Raw genomic sequence first — 19,043 nt, 5'->3', positions numbered from 1 at the left:
TGGTTTGATCTGCGACTGATCATGGGGATGGCACAGGACCAGGCATATTCCGTTGTACGAGGGATTGCTGTGAGTCAGAGTGGACTCCGTGGCAAGTCATGACAACAGGCACATCCTCTGAATAAGTACTGTTCTCCTCCCTGGTCTCCCCACCTCTTGCGATGGCTCAGGATGCCTTCCACTGGTGAATGCGGTCATGATCATGCGAGTAAGATCTCAAGGCCTATTTGGCTACATCCGAATGGACTGAGCAAGGCCTCGAGCTGCAGGAGACCCAGGATTCCTTAAGGAAGGCTGACTTTACTGTCTGAACATGTTCTAGCTTTGCTTTTTTACAGCCGTTCCAATAAAGCTACAAGAAATTTAAAAAGGAAACTGTTAATCACTGCTTACCCCACTGCTGCCAAGAAAATTGGGAATTCTTGGAGACTAGGTGCTTTCGAGGTTTGGAGAGCTTAAGTCATCTTAGCTAAAGCAAAGTGGAAGCTTGAAAATCTGATCTGGGTATTTCAAAGCATTTTTTTTTTTCCTCTGTGGTCTTGGGGAGGGGATTGGAGATGGTTTACATTATGGATTGAATGTGCCTCCCAAAAATATGTGTTGTAAATCCTAACTTCAATGCCTGTGGTTAAAATCCCATTTGAGAATGGGTTGTCTTTGTTATGTTAATAAGGCAGGATTAGTGTAGGGTGTATCTTGAGTCAATCTCTTTTGAGATATAAAAGAGATTAAACAAGTGAGCAGAGCAGAGATGGGGGAAGAAAGATGCCAAGTCACATGAAGATCACCCAAGAGTAGAAGCTCAGAAGAGACAAGGACTTTCCCCCAGAGCTGAAGAGAGAGACGGCCTTCCCCTAGAGCCGGTGCCCTGAATTCAGACTTTTAGCCTCCTAAGCTGTGAGAAAATAAATTTCTGCTTGTTAAAGCCACTCATTTATGGTATTTCTGTTACAGCAGCACTAGATAACTGAGACAGCTTTCATGTCTTAATTTACTGGGGTGTTTCTATTTTGAGGTACATTTTAGCTGATGCCAACTTGCTCTTGCTACCCCCAAAAGTCTGCTGATGAAGTTCGTCTATTCCCTCCCCACCTCGCCAGGGCTACCAGTTGCCTGGTGCCACCTGAGAACTTGAAGCTGCTTTGCTGGGTTTGACTCTGCTGCATAGGAACTGTAGCCACCCTAAGGGGTGGACTCACGGTTGTGGACTCACGGTTGTCTGTCACAGGGTTGGGGATGGGCTTTATGTGCTGTCGCTCTTCACCTCTCCTATGCTGGGGCCTCTGCCTGTGCTTTGCTCTGATTATTGATTTAAGGACAAGGGTCATAAATCCAGCTGCCTGTTAGCGCTAGGCAGGTGGCATAAATGTGCAAATCAGGCCAGGTGCAACACAATAAGGAGTGGTGGGATTGTGGCAGAGGTGGACATGCCCGTCAGCAGATAAAGATGTTTGTTTTAGGTATGTGATACAACTCATAGCGACCCTGTAGGACAGAGTAGAACTGCCCCATAGAGTTTCCAAGGAGCGGCTGGTGAATTTGAGCTGCCGACCTTTTGGTTAGCAGCCAAACACATAACCACTATACCACAAGGTCTCCCATAAGGTCTCTTAGACAAGTATATTTAAGAATACCTGTAGGAAGATTAGAAAGATGTGAAGGCCTCAGGGGAAGTAACATTGAAATCAGACTCTTACACATGCTCAAGAACCAACCTTTAGGTCTCCAAATTTTTTTTTTTTTAAAAAGAAACAAAACCCACACTTGCAGGTTGTATTTAACATGGGCACTGAGAACTTTTGACTTCTAGTAGAGTTAAAAAAAAAATTATTGAGTACCTACTATGTGCCAGATAATGTACTGACATTATTATAAATATTATCTCATTGAAATCTCATAGCAATCCTGTGAAGCAGGTCTCTCATGCACACTTTTTCAGATTAAGAAATTTAGGCACAGTAAGGACAATAATTTGTTTGGGATTACTCAGCCAGAAAGTGGCAGAATTAGGATTTGACATTCTGACTTCCAGCTTCCAGCCAGGAAGCACCTACCCTGCACCACCATAGTATTACTGGGATTTGCATCCTCTGCTCACCCTCTATGGGTCAGTGGTGGTTCAGTGGTAGAATTCTCTCCTTCTATGCCAGAGCCCTGGTGGCGCAAAATGCTGGCAGTTCGAATCCACCAGCCACTCCTTGGAAACCCTGTGGGGCAGTTCTACTCTGTCCTATAGGGTCGTTATGAGTCGGAATAGACTCGACGGCAGGGAGATACAGGAGACGTGGGTTTGGTTTCCAGCCAACGCACCTGTTGTGCAGCTACCACCTGTCAGCAGGGGCTTGCGTGTTGTTAGGATGCCGACCAGGTTTTAGCGGAGCTTCCCGACTGAGATATGGACTAGGAGGAAAGGTCTGGTGATCTACTTCCAAAAATCAGCCAGTGAAAACCCTATGGACCACACGTCTAATCTGCAGAATGATGATGGAGATGGTGCAGGACCAGGTAGCGTTTTGTTTAGTTGTGCATGAGGTTGCCGTTAGTTGGAGGCCGACTCAGTGACAGCTAATGGCAACAACAGCTGGCCCTCTGGTCACCTCCATTGCCCGTCAGGTGCTGATATTAATGCGTGGTGCCCTCCCGGGGACTGTCTGCCCACTCTGGGCCGATCTTCTGGCTTGCTGAGATCCAGGCTTTTGTTTGCAGCCTGGCTTCCTGCAATGCTGACTGCAGACCCCCTTGTTGCTCCCTGGCAGATCTCCCTCTGAGCCCTCACACAACATTGTCTTAGTCATCTAGTGCTACTCTAACAGGAATACCACAAGTGGATGGCTTTCACAAAGAGAAATTTATTCTTTTACAGTCTAGTAGCCTACAAGTCCAAATTCAGGACATCAGCTCCAGGGGAAGACTTTCTGTCTCTGTTGGCTCTGGAGGAAGGTCCTTGTCATCAATCTTCCTCTGGTCGAGGAGCTTCTCAGACACAGGGACCCTGGGTCCAAGGGACATGCTCTGCTCCCAGTGCTGCTTTCTTGGTGGTATGAGGTCCCCATGTCTCTCTGCTCGCTTCTCTCTTTTATATCTCAAAAGAGATTCGCTTAAGATACTATCTAATCTTGTAGATCTCATCAATGTAACTGCCACTAATCCATCTCATTACATCATAGTGATAGATTTACAACACATAGGGAAATCACATCAGATGACAAAATGGTAGTCAATCATATAATACTGGGAATCATGACCTAGCCAAGTTGACAGATATTTTTTGGGAACACAATTCAATCCATGACATCCATCCAGAAGGTTCCATTGCCTGGCAGTTCTCCCCCAGGTCTGTGCCCGTTGGATCCCCTCTGGTTGATTTGGGTGTTTGTCAGGCTCGGGCATGCAGAGGATGGCAGCAAGCCTGCTCCCTTTTTGGGAGCTCCTCAAACACGCTGAGTTAGACACTGAGATCTGCCTTCTGTGAGGAGGGCTTGGGAGTTGACAGTGTGTGTTGGGGGAGGAAGCTATAATTGCTGTTCGGGGTTATATTTTCTTCCTATGTCACATACATGTGATTATAAATAAGTTAGAACATTTGGAATCCAATAAATTTAACACCCCAGCCTGAAGTGCCCCAGATATGTTTTCATATAATGGGAAATGAAGAACAATTGGTTGAAAGTATAAGGAAAGGACTTTCCTATTCAGTAGTTGCTTTCTTGGGTGTAGGCGTGGGGCTGCAGAAGACAGAGGTTTTTATTTTAAGTGTGGGCTATAGTTTCTCTCAGAGATGTGTGTTTTGGGTGATCTAAAAGCAGATCACACAGACTCTTATGGAAGTAACAGAGAGACACACTCGGGTGTCCACGCTGAGGCCCAGGCCTAGGCCGGCTGCTGCTCAAGTGCTCTTGCTCGTCTGTGTCACGGGTACAATGTGACTGTGGTTCAGTTGCCTGACAGGCAGCTTTCTGGTGATAGAGATCCATGTTCTTATCTCCCTCTGCCACTGAATAGTTGTGTGCCCTTGGACAAGTTATTAACCTCTTTGGGCCATAGTTCTCATAGCTGTATTGTAAGAATAATAGAAACTCACAGGGTCATTTGAAGGTTAAATGAGATGCTGTCTCTGAAGGGTTCCTTGTGAACTCTGAAGTGCTGTTCAGGCTCTGGTTACTATAAGTATCATGCCCTTCACCACAGCCTCTTAGGCTTGAGTTTAGATGTTTATACCTATTGTGGGAATCCCTGGGTGGTGCAGATGGTTAATGTGCTCGGCTGCTAACAGAAAGGTTGGAGGTTTGAGTCCACACCCAGAGGTGCCTTGGAAGAAAAGCTTGGCAATCGCTTTTTCTAAAAAATCAGCCACTGAAAACCCTGGGGAGCACAGTTCTGCTCTGACATACATGGGGTCACCTTGAGTTGGAATCGACTTGATGGCAACTGGTCTACCTAATTGTGAAGTTGGTAAAATTAGTCTTAGCCCCTTTCTACTCACTCGGTTGTATCAGATAGTCTTGTAGTCTTACGAGGTTACTTGTCCCAGAAAAGCAATTCCCTGGTGTACAAATATTCCTAATCCCAAAACATTCCTTACAGTGTTCATCAAACTCAACCAACTCTTCTCTTACTCAAGTTTTCTCTAAATCTCAGCTGTTATTAGCTATGTATGATTAGGAAGGATCATCGTAAACTTCTTTACAAGGATAAACAACGAGGCATCCTTCCCAAATAGACTTGTTTTATCTCCCCAAAATAGAGGAAAAATAGTCATGCTAAACAAATGAATTTCAAATGGTGAATTATCATGCATCTGAGACTAGATAGTGGTAGGATAAAGAGGGGCCCCTTCTGTTGCCCTGAAGATCATATCCTCTGGATGATACTTTTTTGACATGGCTAGTGCCAGCCAGCAGTTTTTTCTTAATTTATATCTAATGTATTTGACATAGGATTTATGGCTATATGTATGTATGAACCACATTGTGTTTAGCTATTCATCTGTTGATGGGCACTTTGGTTATTTCCATCATTTGGCTATTGTGCATAGTGCTGCAATGAACATTGGTGTACGCGTCCTACTAGTTTTGAGTCCCATTTTATCACCTGTAAAGAATGATAAAATACTTCCTTCACGTGATTGTTGTAGGGATTTAACGATGTGTGTGAAGCACTTGGGCCTGGCATATAGTTGTTGTTGTTGTTGGTTGTTGTCGAGTTGCGAGTCAGCTCTGACTCATGGCAACCTCACGCACAACAGGACAAAACACTACCCCGTCCTGTGCCGTCCCCATGATTGGTCGCAGACTGGACAATGTTCTGCTGTGATGTGGATTGGACAGTGTTCTGCTGTGACCCGTAGGGTTTTCATCGGCTGATTTTCAGAAGTAGATCGCCAGGCCTTTCTTCCTGGTTTGGCTTAGTCTGAAAGCTCCGCTGAAACCTATTCAGCATCATAGTAACACAGAAGCCTCCACTGACACATGGGTGGTGGCTGCATGTGAGGTGCATTTGTCAGTAACCGAACCAGGTCTCCTGCATGGAAGCTGAGAATTCTACCGCTGAACTGCCTCTGCCCCCACTGGCATGTAGTACATGTTGCCGTTGAGTCGATTCCAACTCATAGCAACCCTATTGGACAGAGTTGAACTGCCCTGTAGGGTTTGCAAGGCTGTAATCTTATGGAAGCGGATTGCCACATTTTTCTCCTGCAGAGTGGCTGGTGGTTTTGAACCATCAACCTTTTGGTTAGCCGCCAAGCGCTTAACCGCTGTGCCAGTAGACCCTCAAAAATGGAACCTGTTATTGTTACTATTCTAAATATGAGTAAACTGAGTATAATAGAGGGTATTGTGCCTAAGATCACACAACAAACAAGTGGTAAAGACAGGATTTGAACTCAGGCCTGTCGGATTTTGGTGCTCATGCTTTTTATATTGTACTAGGTCGATGGCAGGAGTTCCTGAGTGGTGCAAACAGTAAAGCACTTGACTACTAGCGAAAAGGTTGGTGGTTCAAACCCAAACAGAGGTGCCTTGGAAGACAGACCTGGCAATCTGCACCTTGAGAACCCTAGGAGCACAGTTCTACTGTGTACACATGGGGTTGCCATGAGTTGGAATCAACAGCAACTAACAGCAACAACAACAAGTCAATGGCTAAGAAAAAAGATTAGTTTTTTTGTGTGTGTGTGTGACAGTTCAACATATTTCATTTCTTCTACATCAGATGTCTGTAAGGAGTGGATTCCAGTGCTTTGGAGTTCACACTGGTCTTTTCTGGCGACTTCAAGGAAAGTGAGGCATTCTGCTCTCTGTTTGGATGTAAAACTGGGAAGAAAATATGCCTCCCCTTCTGTAGTGGCATCTGCAGCTGGTGACATCTGCAGATAAACAATGGAGGAAGGGCTAATGTGTGTGTTTGTTTTTGCCTGGGAAAATGGCAGTGAATTTCATGCTTAGGGGTGCTGACTAATATTTAGCAATGAGGCTTTTTTCCACTAGATTAGGAAACAGATCTTTTCTGGTCCATTGAGGAGTTTTAAAGGCTGGAAATACTTAAGAGATATTTTCCAGGGGTGTTGACCTCGATTCTTGGATTATGATCATTCTGGCTAGGGTCCAGTGCTCTAGAGCTTTTTTTTTTTTAATCTGGAGAGACTCTTTTGTGTATTTATCCTACTCTGCTCAATGTGACCTTTTAAATCCTTAATTCATGGAGGCTTAGTTGAGATTCAGGAACTGGGATTATTCTTTTCTTTCCTTTTAAATCTAAGTAAATAATGTACTAAGGTCTTTACTCAGTTCAGCCAAAATCTTTAACTTCTCAGGTACCCCCACCTTCCTTCCAAAGGGGGCATTTTGAAATAATGAAAACAGAATCAACATCAGTAGAATTCTCTGAGTGCTTATTCTATCAGTCAGGATGGTCTGGGTTATGGTGCAGTAACAAAATCACCCCCAAACCTCAGTGGCTTAACACAATGTTTCTTTTCGAGTCATGCTGTAATGTTCCATGTGGGTCAGCAGGGACATTCTGCTCTTCATGGTCACACAGTGACCCAGGATGACGGGTCCTGTGTTTCCATAACCACTTCCATGAGCCCTAACTGGCTCTTAAAGCTTCTTTGGCCAAAACAAGTTATATGGCCAAGTCCTACTTCAAATGGGGTGGGAAAATACAATTCTACCTTGTGCCTGGAAGAAATGAAGAACCAGAATACATGGGAGCAGCCCTAATAACCACCACACCTCCTGTGTACCATACTGTGTTAGATGCTTCGCATGTATCATCTGTAACCTATATCCCCGTATGCAAGGGACATGTTCTTATTCCCATTTTATAGATGAGAAAACAGACTCAACGGAGTAAGATGAGTTGTCCAAGAACACAGAGTTGGGACTGAAATCCAGTGCCTGACACTAAAATTTGTCTACTTCCCTCTATGTTGGACTGCTTTTGACAGCTTAGGCTTTGACCTTTTTCCCCAACTGTTACCATTTTGATAAATGTCATCAATTTTTATTGGCCTTTTGTTGTTGTTAGTTGCTGTCAAGTTGGCTTCAACTCATGGTGACCCCATGTACAGCAGAACAAAACATTGCCCAGTCCTGCACCATCCTCATGATTCTTGATGTACTTGAGCCCATTGTTGTGGCTGTTGTGCCAGTCCATCTCACTGAGGGTTTCCTGTAGGCCCTATGATTGTTGAAAATTGCTCTGGGTGTCTGGAGGTGACAACTGCTGATGGCCCCATGAGAGTGGTCCTGCTGGGAGCTGGTCCATTGAATCATGTCTCTGGGGATTTGGAGAGTCCAGAGGTGGTCATATAAGAAAGGAAGGTCTTTTGGGGAGTCATAAACTGGATAAACAGTCTCCTTAGTCATTGGAATCTGAGTACTGACACACTGATTAAGTTTAAATTTCTAAGGGACCTTCGTGTTTTATTTATCTAAATAATAATTTGGTCAAATAATTTTCTTGGGCATGACTTGGATTGCAGAATGAGAGCACAGGTGAAGTGCTATTCTTACCTTGGGAATGCCCTGACCTGTCTTTGGTCAGTGGCTTTTGGGCAGCTGTCTGTGCCAGCAACCTGCTGATGCTCAAGACCATTTTCTCTGGTTCTCCTAATGGCTGTTGCCAGAGAGACAGTGCCTCTAAGGTGGAAGTGTGTGTTGGGACCTGGAGATGGATCTTGAAAATCAATACTCTGCTTGTGAAAACACTTTGAATTGTAATGAAATAAATTTGAAATAGTAGGTTAGCGTCTAAGGAGCCCTGGTTGCACAATGGTTAAGTGCTCAGCTGCTAACTGTAAAGGTTGGTGGTTTGAACCCACCCAGAAGCTCTGTGAGACAAAGACCTGGTGATCTGCTCCCATAAAGATTACAGCCTAAAAAACCCTATGGGGCAGTTCTACTCTGTCACTTGGGGTTGCTATGAGTCAAAAATCTGCTAGATGGCACCTAACAGCAACAACAACAACTGTTACTCACCTGCTGAACAACTTTTGATGGTTTCTCATTGCCCGAAGGATAAAGTTCAAACACCTTACTTAGCAAGGCACGTGTGGTTCTTCATGATCTTGTCCCTGCCTACTAATAAAATATTCATAATATATACGTAAAGGTGCTGTTAGTATGTTTCTGTACAACAGAGGACCCATTTTCAACAGCCTGCCAACAGAAAGTGAGAATTCCTGCTAAGAGAGGTTTCATCTTTCCTCCCTACCCAACAATGTGCTGAGAGAGAGAGAGAACTAACTACAAGAAAGATGGCGGACATATGGTGTTCACATTAGAGAGCCAGGGTGCTACTGTGTTTGTAATCATTCACTGCTGCAACCGACAAACACTGAGTACGCTCTCTGGTCCATAATAAGCCAGAAGCAGACTCCTCAGAGCATACCAGGCCTGAGGAAGAAATGTTCCACCTGGTTACTGAGAGAAGAGGATCTTGACGCAGTCATTACAGAGACTTTCCCTTGGTCATTGGTTATGGGTTGTTACTACATCCTTAAGGAAGAGGAATTGGAAACTAACATTTTAACCCGCTGTGGAGCCTGTATAGACACTATACAAATATGGACATTAAATATTTTATGGCTCTCATGGCCTAAATGATATTTTACCATCTTCATCAAGTGTTAGAGATAGATTATTATACATAGTCTCCAGGGCTGGGTGTGGGCCCCATTTGGTGATAAGCATTAAAGTTCTGGAGCTCAGAATGGGTCAATCCAAGTGTGCAACATCCTTTCACAGTTGTCTTAAAAAAATTATTATAGTGAAAATATACATAACAAAACATACGCCACCTCAACAGTTTCTATTTGTACAATTCAGTAACACTGATTACATTCTTCAAGTTGTGCATCCATTCTGACTATCCTTTTCTAAATCATTCTACTACCATTGACATAACTTCAATGCCTGCTAACAAAAATTCCCTCTTCCCTCTCCTTTCTGCCCCTGGTAGGCACTGATAATCTTTGGTTTCTGTATATTTGCTTATTTAATATAAGTGAGATCATACAGAATTTGTCATTTTGCAGCTGGCTTATTTCACTCAGCATAAGTTAAAAAAAAACTATTTTTGTTGTTGAGAACATAGACAGCAAAAACACCATTTCAACAATTTCTAAATGTACAATTTAGTGACATTGATTACATTCTTTGAGTTGTATAACCATTCTCACCCTCCTTTTCTGAGTTGTTCCTCCCCCATTAACATAAGCTCACTGCCCCTTAAGTTTCCTATCTCATCTTCCAAGTTGCTGCTGTCAGTTTGATCCCATATACAGAGATCTTAAAGGAGAACAGTGCTCAAGGCAGACATTCTTTTTACTAGTTAAGCTAAAACTATTGTTTGGTTTTAAGAAGACTTCAGGGGAAATTTTGATTTAAGGTTTAAAGATTATCTCAGGGCAGTAGTTTTAGGAGTTCATCCAGCCTCCCTGAGTTTGGATTCCATGAGAATTTGAAATTCTGTTTTGCATTTTCCAGCATGATATTTTCAAGGCTTATCCATATAGTGACATGCGTTAGGACTTCATTTCTATTTATGGTTGAGTAGTACTCCACTGTGTGTATAGACCACATTTTGTTTATCCATTCATCTTTTGATGGACATTTTGGTTGTTTCCACCTTTTGGCTATTGTGAAAAGTGCTGTAATGAACATTGGTGTACAGATTTCCTGCCTTCACTTCTTCTGGGTATATACCTAGGATTGAGATTGCTGGGTCATATGGTATTTCTATGCTCAATTTTTTGAGGAACTGCCAAACTGTTTTTCACAGTGGCTGTACCGTTTTACATTCCCACCAGCAATGGATGAGGGTTCCAGTTACTCCACTTCCTCACTGACACCGATTGTTTTCTGTTCTTTTGATTCTTGCCATTCTAATAGAGCTGAGGTAGTATCTCATTGTAGTTTGGATTTGCATCTCCCTAATGAATAATGGGGAAACCCTGGTGGTGCAGTGGTTAAGAGTTCAGCTGCTAACCGAAAGATCAGCAGTTCGAATCCACCAGATGCTCCTTGGAAACCCTATGGGGCAGTTAGTTCTACTCTATCCTATAGGGTCGCTATGAGTTGGAATCGACTCGACAGCAATGGGTTTGGTTTTTTGTTTAATGAATAATGGCATTGAATGTCTTTTCATATGCTTGTTGGCCATTTGAATATCCTCTTTGGTGAACATGGTTGCCTTTTTAAAAGAAGTTCACATGTGTTAGAGATGTAGCTCACACAAAAGGGTTAGGGTCTGCAGGCGTCTCCTCCCTTCCTCCAGAAGAGCTTTCTTTTTCTCTGGCCAGAGCCATCTTGCAGCTCTTCCTCGTGTGACAGGAAGACTATGTTGAGGCCGAGCCTGGAGGCAGGATGACTTCTAATGGCACTGTGGACTGTGTGCACACCAAGCACACAGAACAAGAAAGGTTGTTTCTACATCTTGCTCCAGTGGTTTGGCCTGAGTCAGGTCTGATCATGAAGTCTACATTTGTGTGAAGGAAATACTTCCTTCTGAGACACGTAGCCTGGACAGGGGGAAAAACCCGTGACTCCTCCTGAGGTTCCATGCTCAAGACCCGTTTAGGACATCAGCTGTGAGTAACAATCATGATTTTCTCAAATAGCAGGTATATGTCTATTTCAGCAATTTAAAAAATAGAACTCATAGGGTTTATCCCTTTGGGGAGTCCTGGTGGAGCAGTGGTTAAAGCGCTCGGCTGCTAACCAAAAGTTCGGCGGTTCGAACCCACCAGCCACTCCAGGGGAGAAAGATGTGGCAGTCTGCTTCCATAAAGATTACAGCCTTGGAAACCCTACGGGGCATTTCTACCCTGTCCTATAGGGTTGCCGTGAGATGGAATCGACTCTCCAGCAGTGGGTTTTTGGATCCCTTTGGGGTAATGCTGTGTGTCCTTAGCCACTCCATACTTTGTGGCTTGCTATGGAAAACACATTTTCTTTTTTTTTTTTTTTTTTTTTTGGAAAATGCAATAAGGTGTTTCCTTGAGCCAGACCTTTTCTTGGTGTGCTTAATAGTAATTTAGCAGGAATTTTTAGCTTCACACTGTCACTTCCAGTCTCAGTGGGAGTCTGCTTATAGCACCAGAACAGCCTGTGTGTGGGAGGTGAGACTGAGGGTGGGGGCCCGGGATAGGAGGCTGATTCTGCAAAACTCATGGGTGTCCCGCCTGTGCTTCACATGCCCCCGTTCTCTCCCTTCCCATCTGCCTTCTCTTCCCCACTCCCTTTTGTACTCTGAGGACACCCTGCTCCATTCATTTTGCCTTCTGCTGTCATTTCCAGTGACATACACGCTCTTCTCAAATGATAAGTCTGATCCAGACTTCATGCACTGGAGACAGGAAGAAATAGGGTACTGGACTTAAAAAGACTCAGGTGTGTCCTGCCTCCTGTTGGCTTCCGTTTTGTTATGTTTCCACGGAAGGCCAGGATCTGGGCACCTTGGTTAAATGCTGAGTCTTAGCCTGGTCAGAGGACGGTGGGGTCCGTAGAAGGACAGGCTTGGGGTGGCTGGAGGAGGGGCCACTGTGATATGGGTCACTGGTGAAGGGACAGTGACAGATTTCTGAGCCAAACGGAGCCTTCTCAAGCTTCATGGTATTTTGGAAACAATTTCCAATGCTCAGATGACAGTGAGAGAGAATAGAGCAGGCGTTTGTTTCCAGGACAGGGAGATGAGGGGCCCCAAAATAGTCTCTGTGTATAATTCCATTCAGTTAAAAATGTGATCTTATACTAATATACAGTGAGCATGCACCAAGTTTTTAAAACTCATTAATAAGTGAACTAGTGGAACAGTTCAGAGAAGAATATGGAGACTTATGTATACATAATCAATGAAACAATGCTGGGATGAGATTTTCTGAGACACAAATGAGATATAAAATATTGTAATCCACCCCCCCTCCACCCGAGTCAGTTTGTTGTACTGTGGTGGCTTGCATGTTGCTGTGATGCTGGAAGCTCTGCCACCCACATTTCAAATATCAGTAGGGTGACCCATGGTGGACAGGTTTCAGCATAGCTTCCAGACTAAGACATAGTAGGAAAAAAGAACTAATGATCTACTTCCAAAAATTAGCCAGTGAAAACCCTATGGATCAGGGCAGAATATTATCTGATACAGTGCTGGAAGATGTTTCCCCTAGGCTGTAAGGCACTCAGAATACACAGTGGCTGCACCAATAGACTCGAGCATACCAATGATGGTGAAGAAAGTGCAGGAATGGGCAGCATTTCACTCTGTTATACAGGGGGCCACCATGAGTCATAGCCAACTCAGAGGCAACTAACAACTATATAAGGCAATAAAACCATAGTCTTTGGGGTTATTTCTTCCCCAAATCGTTTGCAATTTACCAATCTTCTACGAAGTTCACATCTAACTTTATAGAATCTGGGCTGTAAAGAGTAGCAAATATTAAGTCAAACCAACTTATCTTTACTAAAACAACAGGTGTCCCCTACATGGCTTTGTTATGCTCTAGTGTGACCCCAGAAAGGATATCTAGTTATCTTTTTGCCTTATTTCTACGTTTTGGATAACTTTTCTTGACGTTATGTGATGGAACCACTGCAGAAGTGTTCCTGTGGTTGACATTTGAGCAGTCTTGTGATTTCTTGGTTAATATGTATTCTGCATGGTTAGCTATTTTGGAGTACCTATAGGTGGTGCAGTGGTTAAGCATTCAGCTGCTAACCAAAAGGTTGGCAGTTCAAATCCACTAGCCACTCCTTGGAAACTCTACTGGGCAGATCTACCCTGTCCTATAGGGTCACTATGAGTTGGAATTGACTTGATGGCAACAAGTTTGGTTTTTTTGGTTATAGCTTGAGTGTTGTCTCAAGTTTTGTCTACCTTTCTGTCTTTCCAAAGTAGTATGCCATGACTGTTCCCAGGGATGATGGCTTCTGGGTAAGCCATCTGGATTGGTATTCTTTTTCTGTCAGTCTCTCTTGTTTTGTTCCTGCTTTGTACAGGTTGGAAAATTTCAGCTGCAGAGTTAAAAACTGTATCTTTAAATGGCATCATTATTGTTGGGAGAGTTTAACTTAGAAAGAAACTAGTATTTTTATCTAGGTCCAGAAAAGAGTTTTAAACTAATCTTATGAGGTAACTATTTTCAACATAGGAAATGACTATACTTAAGATTATAAGCAGTGTTTTTTTACTGTTGTAGTTTAAGTGAAAGTTTACAATTCAAGTTAGTCTCTCATCACAAATTTATACATACACTGTTACGTGACCCCAGTAGCTCTCCCTGTACTGTGACAGCACACTGCTCTTTTCCACTGCTGATTTCCCAGGTCCATTCAGCCAGCTCCTGACCCTCTCCGCCCTCTCATCTCACCTCTGAACAGAAGCTGCCCATTTAGTCTCATGTATCTACTTGGCACACTCTTCACGAGTATCATTTTATGTCCCACAGTCCAGTCCAATCTTTGTCTGAAGGGTTGGCCTCAGAAATTGTTTTAGTTCTGGGTTGACAGAGAGTCTGGAGGCCATGCTTTTTGGGGACCCTCCAGTCTCAGTCAGACCATTGAATCTGGTCTTTTTACTAGAATTTGAGTTCTGCACCCCACCTTTCTCCTGCTCCATCAGAGACTCTCTGTTGTGTTCCCTGTCAGGGCGATCATTGGTGGTAGCCGGGCACCATGTAGTTCTTCTGGTCTCAAGCTGATGAAATCTCTGGTTTATGTGGTCCTTTCTGTCTCTTGGGCTAATACTTTCCTTGTGTCTTTGGTGTTCTTCATTCTCCTTTACTCCAGGTGGTTGGCACCAATTGATACATCTTAGACGGCCGCTTGCTGCATTTTTTATTTTTGAGTTGAAAGATTTCAAGTGGTATTTTTATTGCATCCTGCAGTAAGATTTTCTTTGTTAATAGGTTGGTCTCTTGTGCGTGCATACACACACACACGCGCACGTACCATAAATCTTATTAATTTAGACTTCATGAAAGAAAAATGTGCAATTAATTCAGACACTCTAGATTCTTATTTAGTAAAAAGCTAAATATAGTGAGGCCCTCTGAGTCGTGTGCAATGCCTGCTGTGCAGACCATTTTATATGTCAATTAATTTATTTAATTATGTTGCAGGAGCTATGATTTGACCCCCAGTGTGACAGAACAACAAACAGTTTTAATGGATTTCCACGGTCATTTCTGTCTTTTGGAACTGTTGAATCTCAAGATGCTGCAAAGTCACGGTCCAAGATCAGCACTTTTGGAGAGGGACTGCCGCAGCAGGGCAGGGTTGCTGGAGGCAGGGTGAGGCTAAGACCATGGGCAGAAGGAGGTGGTGTGGCAGCGATACCAGGGAGGTGTCGGAGCACCAGGAGTTCCCTGTGTCTGACTTTGGAACATGAGCCCATGCAGGGCTTTCTTTTCCTAATAATTAGTTTGTGGGGATTTAAGTTTTGTTCAAAGCAGGTACTGTGGTTCTCGGGGTTTTTAGGGTGGTGTCGTCTGGTCTATGAGGGCAGCAGTGGTTCCGTGGTAGAATTCTCGCCTTCTGTGTATGAGACCTGGGTTTGATTCCCAGCCAGTGCACCTCATGCACAGCTACTACCTGTCTATCAGTGGAGATTTGTGTATTGCTGTGATGCTGACTGAACAGGTTTCAACAGAGCTTCCAGACTAAAACAGACTAGGAACCTACTGACAAACTACTTCTAAAAATCAGCCAGTAGAAGCCCTATGGATCACAATGGTTTGATCCCCAACTGATCACAGAGATGGCGCAGGACCAGGCAGCCTTTCGTTCTGTTGTCCATGGGGTTGCCACGAGTCGAAGGCCGACTCGATGGTAGCAAACAGTAACAACATAGTCTGGTCTAGCTTCTTTAAGCTTTGGGCTGAGGACCACATTAGAGTTAGTAGGGTCAAGAGGTTGTTAAACAGTGTAGAGTCCCAGTTTCCACCTCAGAATTTTGGACTCAGAATCTGGGGGTGGATTGGGAATTTCTGTTTTGACGAAGTCCCCCAGATGATTCTCAGAAGTTTGAGAATCATTGAAATGGATGTTGTGTTCTGCCAGAATGTCCCCCTCCCGCTCCTCCACCTCTCATTGCAAATAAAAACAAAAGAAAACATTCCTTCATTGTAGTTTTCTTAGGTTTCTGCTTGAGAGGAAAACTGTCAGACTAAAATAATTCATACCAAGGAGTAAATGAGTAAAAGACAGCCTGTCTGAGTGTGTTTGTTGTTTAGGAAAGGATTTTGTTATTCCCGATGACTCACCAGGGAGGCCCAGGGTTCATTTTGATCTGCAGCCCTGATGGCTCCCCACTGGCTCCTGGTCTGCAGTGGCTTTGTGCTTGTTGTTAGCTGCTGTCGAGTTGGGCCCCGACTCATGGCAACCCCACGCGCAATGGAAGGAAGCACTGCCAGGTCCTGTGCCACCCCTGTGACTGGTTGTGAGTTGCACTGTTATTCTCCATAGGGTTTTCCTTGGCTGATTTTTGGAAGTAGATTGCCAGGCCTTTCCTCCTAGTTTGCCTTAGTCTGGAAGCTCTGCTGAAACCTGCTCAGCATCATAGCAACTTCAAACCAAACCCACTGCTGTCGAAGTGATTCTGATTCATAGTAACCCTGTAGGACGAAGTGGAATTGCCCCATAGGGTTTCCAAGGCTGTAATTTTACAGAAGCACACTACCACATCTTTCTCCCACAGAGCAGCTGGTGGGTTTGAACTACTGAGCTTTTGGTTAGGAGACGAGCCCTTAACCACTGCACCACCAGGGCTCCTTCATAGCAACTTTTACAAACCTACAAAGGCAGATGGGTAGTGGCTGTGCAGGAGATACGTTTGCCAGGAGTCTAACCCAGGTCTCTCACATGGAAGGCGAGAATTCTGCCACTGAACCACCACTGACCCCTAACCAATTGCTGTTAAGTCGTTTCTGATCATGGTGACCCCCAAGTGTGTCAGAGTAGAACTGTGCTCTAACTGCTGTTAAGTCATCTCTGATCATGGTGACCCCCAAGTGTGTCAGAGTAGAACTGTGCTCTAACTGCTGTTAAGTCGCTTCTGATCATGGTGACCCCCATGGAACTGTGCTCCATAGGGTTTTCCATGGCTGATTTTTTGGAAGTAGATCACCTGGCCTTTCTTCTGAGGTGCCTCTGGGTGGACACAAACCACCAACCTGTTGGTTAGCAGCTGAGTATGTTAACCATTTGCATCACCTAGGGACTTCCAAGTGGCTTTAGACCCCACTTTTGAGAAGTATAAACTTTCTCCTGAGTGAGATATTTGATTTAATGAGAACTTTCCTGTTGCAAACTAAGTTGGACAAGAAAATTTCCTGGGTGGGCCTGGATGTGTAGTTCAGGAGGCCGGCCCCGGGCTGCACTGCATGTAACTAAGAGGAAATAAAATGGGGGTCAGTGTGTGGAGCAGTGATATTCCAATTTGTACATGCAGGCTGCCAAACTGGAGAAACACACAGCATGAAGCACTGAGTAAGGGATTTGGATGATAGCGTCTTATGTTAATTAGTTTCCTGCTTAGAGAAAAGGTCATAAATTACTGATCATGTTACAAGGCTTTTTTCTGTTACTCTACATAGGAAGCTGTAAGAATCTTTGGATTTTAAGCCTAAAAAATTGGGAGAAAATTATTCATAAACATGGCCTGTCTTTGGTATGAACTGGTTTGCTTTTGGTGGTGGTGTTATTGGCATCGCGCCAGCTCTGACTCACGGTGACCCTGTGTACAGCAGAATGAAATGTTGTCTGGTCCTGCGCTATCTTCATGGGTGTTGGTAAGCTTGAGTTTATTGTTGTGACCACTGTGTACTTTGAATGCCTTCCTACCTATTGGGCTCATCTTCCAGCACTGTACTGGAAAATACTCTGTTGTGGTCTACTGGCTAATTTTCAGAAGTAGATTGCCAAGCCTTTCTTCCTAGTCTGTCATAGTCTGGAAGCTCTGCTGAAACCTGTCCACCATGGGTGACCCTGCTGGTATTTGAAATGTCAGTGGCATAGCTTCCAGCATCATTGCAACACTCAAGCCACTACAGTCTGACAAACTGATATGTTTACAAATATTTTCTTCCATTCTGTAGGTTGTCTCTTCACTGTGTTGATGAAGTCCTTTGATGCACGAAAGTTTTTAATTTTGATGAAGTTCAGTTTATCTGTTTTGTCTTTTGTTGCCCGTACTTTTGGCGTCTATAAAGAAACATTTTAGGAATGAAGATGACCTGAGATAATCTTTAAACCTTAAACCAAAAATATCCTGAAGTCTTCTTAGAACTAAACAATAGTTTAGCTTAACTAGTAAAAAATGTCTGCCTTGAGCATTATGCTCTTTTAAGAACTGTGTATATGGGATCAAACTGACAATAGCAATTTGAGAGATTAGATAGGAACCTTAGGGGGCAGTGAATTTATGTTAATGGGAGAGGAAGAACTCAGAAAAGGAGGGTGAGAATGGATATACATCTTGAAGAATGTAATCAATGTCACTAAATGGTACATGTAGAAACTTGAATTGGTGTATGTTTTGCTGTGTATATTCTCAATAACAGCAACAAAATAATAAAGTTATTAAAAAAAGAAGAGAGGGAGAGGGAAAGAAGGAAACCAAAGATTCAAAGAAGAAACTAGTCTACAGGACAAATAGTCTACATGAACTACTGCCTCATTTACCCTGAGACCAGAAGAACTAGATGGTGCCTGGCTACCACTACTGACTGTTCAAATCAAGCCCACAGTAGGTGGACCCTGATAGAATGGGAGAAAAATGTGGAACAGACTGTAAAATTCCAAAAATGAACAAACAGACAACAACAAAAAAACTAACTAACAAAAAAATAGCCCTACTGGACTGGTTGAGACTGGAGGACTCCCCAAGGCTACTGCCCTGAGATACTCTTTAAACCCTGAGGTCACCTTGTAGCGAAATAAGAGATTGGCTCACAAAATAATGAATATCCCCCGTAAGTACTGTGCTTCATCAAAAAATCACCTATATGAGACCAAATGATCAACAATTACTTTAAAACAAAGATGAGAATGTAAGGGGCAGGGAAACTAGATTAATGGAAATGGAACAACTAGACCGGAAATATTGAGAATGTTCATGCATTGTGAAGAACATAACCAATGTCACTGAACAATTTGTATAGAAATTGTTGAGTGGGAGCCTAAACTGCTGTGTAAACCTTAACCGAAAACGCAGTAAAATATTATTAAAAAAAAGAATGAAGATGATTCCTTTCACATTGAACATGTAAATAGATATTCTGCAGGCTTTTGGTGAGCTATCTATGACACTTGTTTTAAAGTTTAACCCACTGGGCTCAATAGCCTTGAAAGTTCCAGAGGGTCGGGGCTGAGGGTGGCATTTTCTGGGGCATGGTGGCGGGGTTAATGGTGATTCACACATAAGGCTTGGAATGTGAGTGGGCTGTCAGGGAGCACTGGCAGCCAGGCTGTGGGGAGGGAGCCACACAAAGGGCACATAAGTCACATTCCTCCTGGGCCACCAGGCAAGGAACGGTGGCT

At 43.6% G+C, this 19,043-nt stretch overlaps 1 protein-coding gene across 2 annotated transcripts in view; it reads left to right on the top strand.

Moving 5' to 3' along the window:
* The window catches only part of FRMD3 (FERM domain containing 3), a 347,514-nt gene that overhangs the window by 103,767 nt on the left and 224,704 nt on the right, over positions 1 to 19,043 (top strand). The window lies entirely within an intron of this gene.

The sequence above is a fragment of the Trichechus manatus genome, unplaced genomic scaffold (genome assembly GCF_000243295.1).
Source record: "Trichechus manatus latirostris isolate Lorelei unplaced genomic scaffold, TriManLat1.0 scaffold00082, whole genome shotgun sequence".
Lineage (NCBI taxonomy): Eukaryota > Metazoa > Chordata > Mammalia > Sirenia > Trichechidae > Trichechus > Trichechus manatus.
Note: the sequence above shows the minus strand (reverse complement) of the source record. Positions and strands in the feature narration are given on the sequence as shown.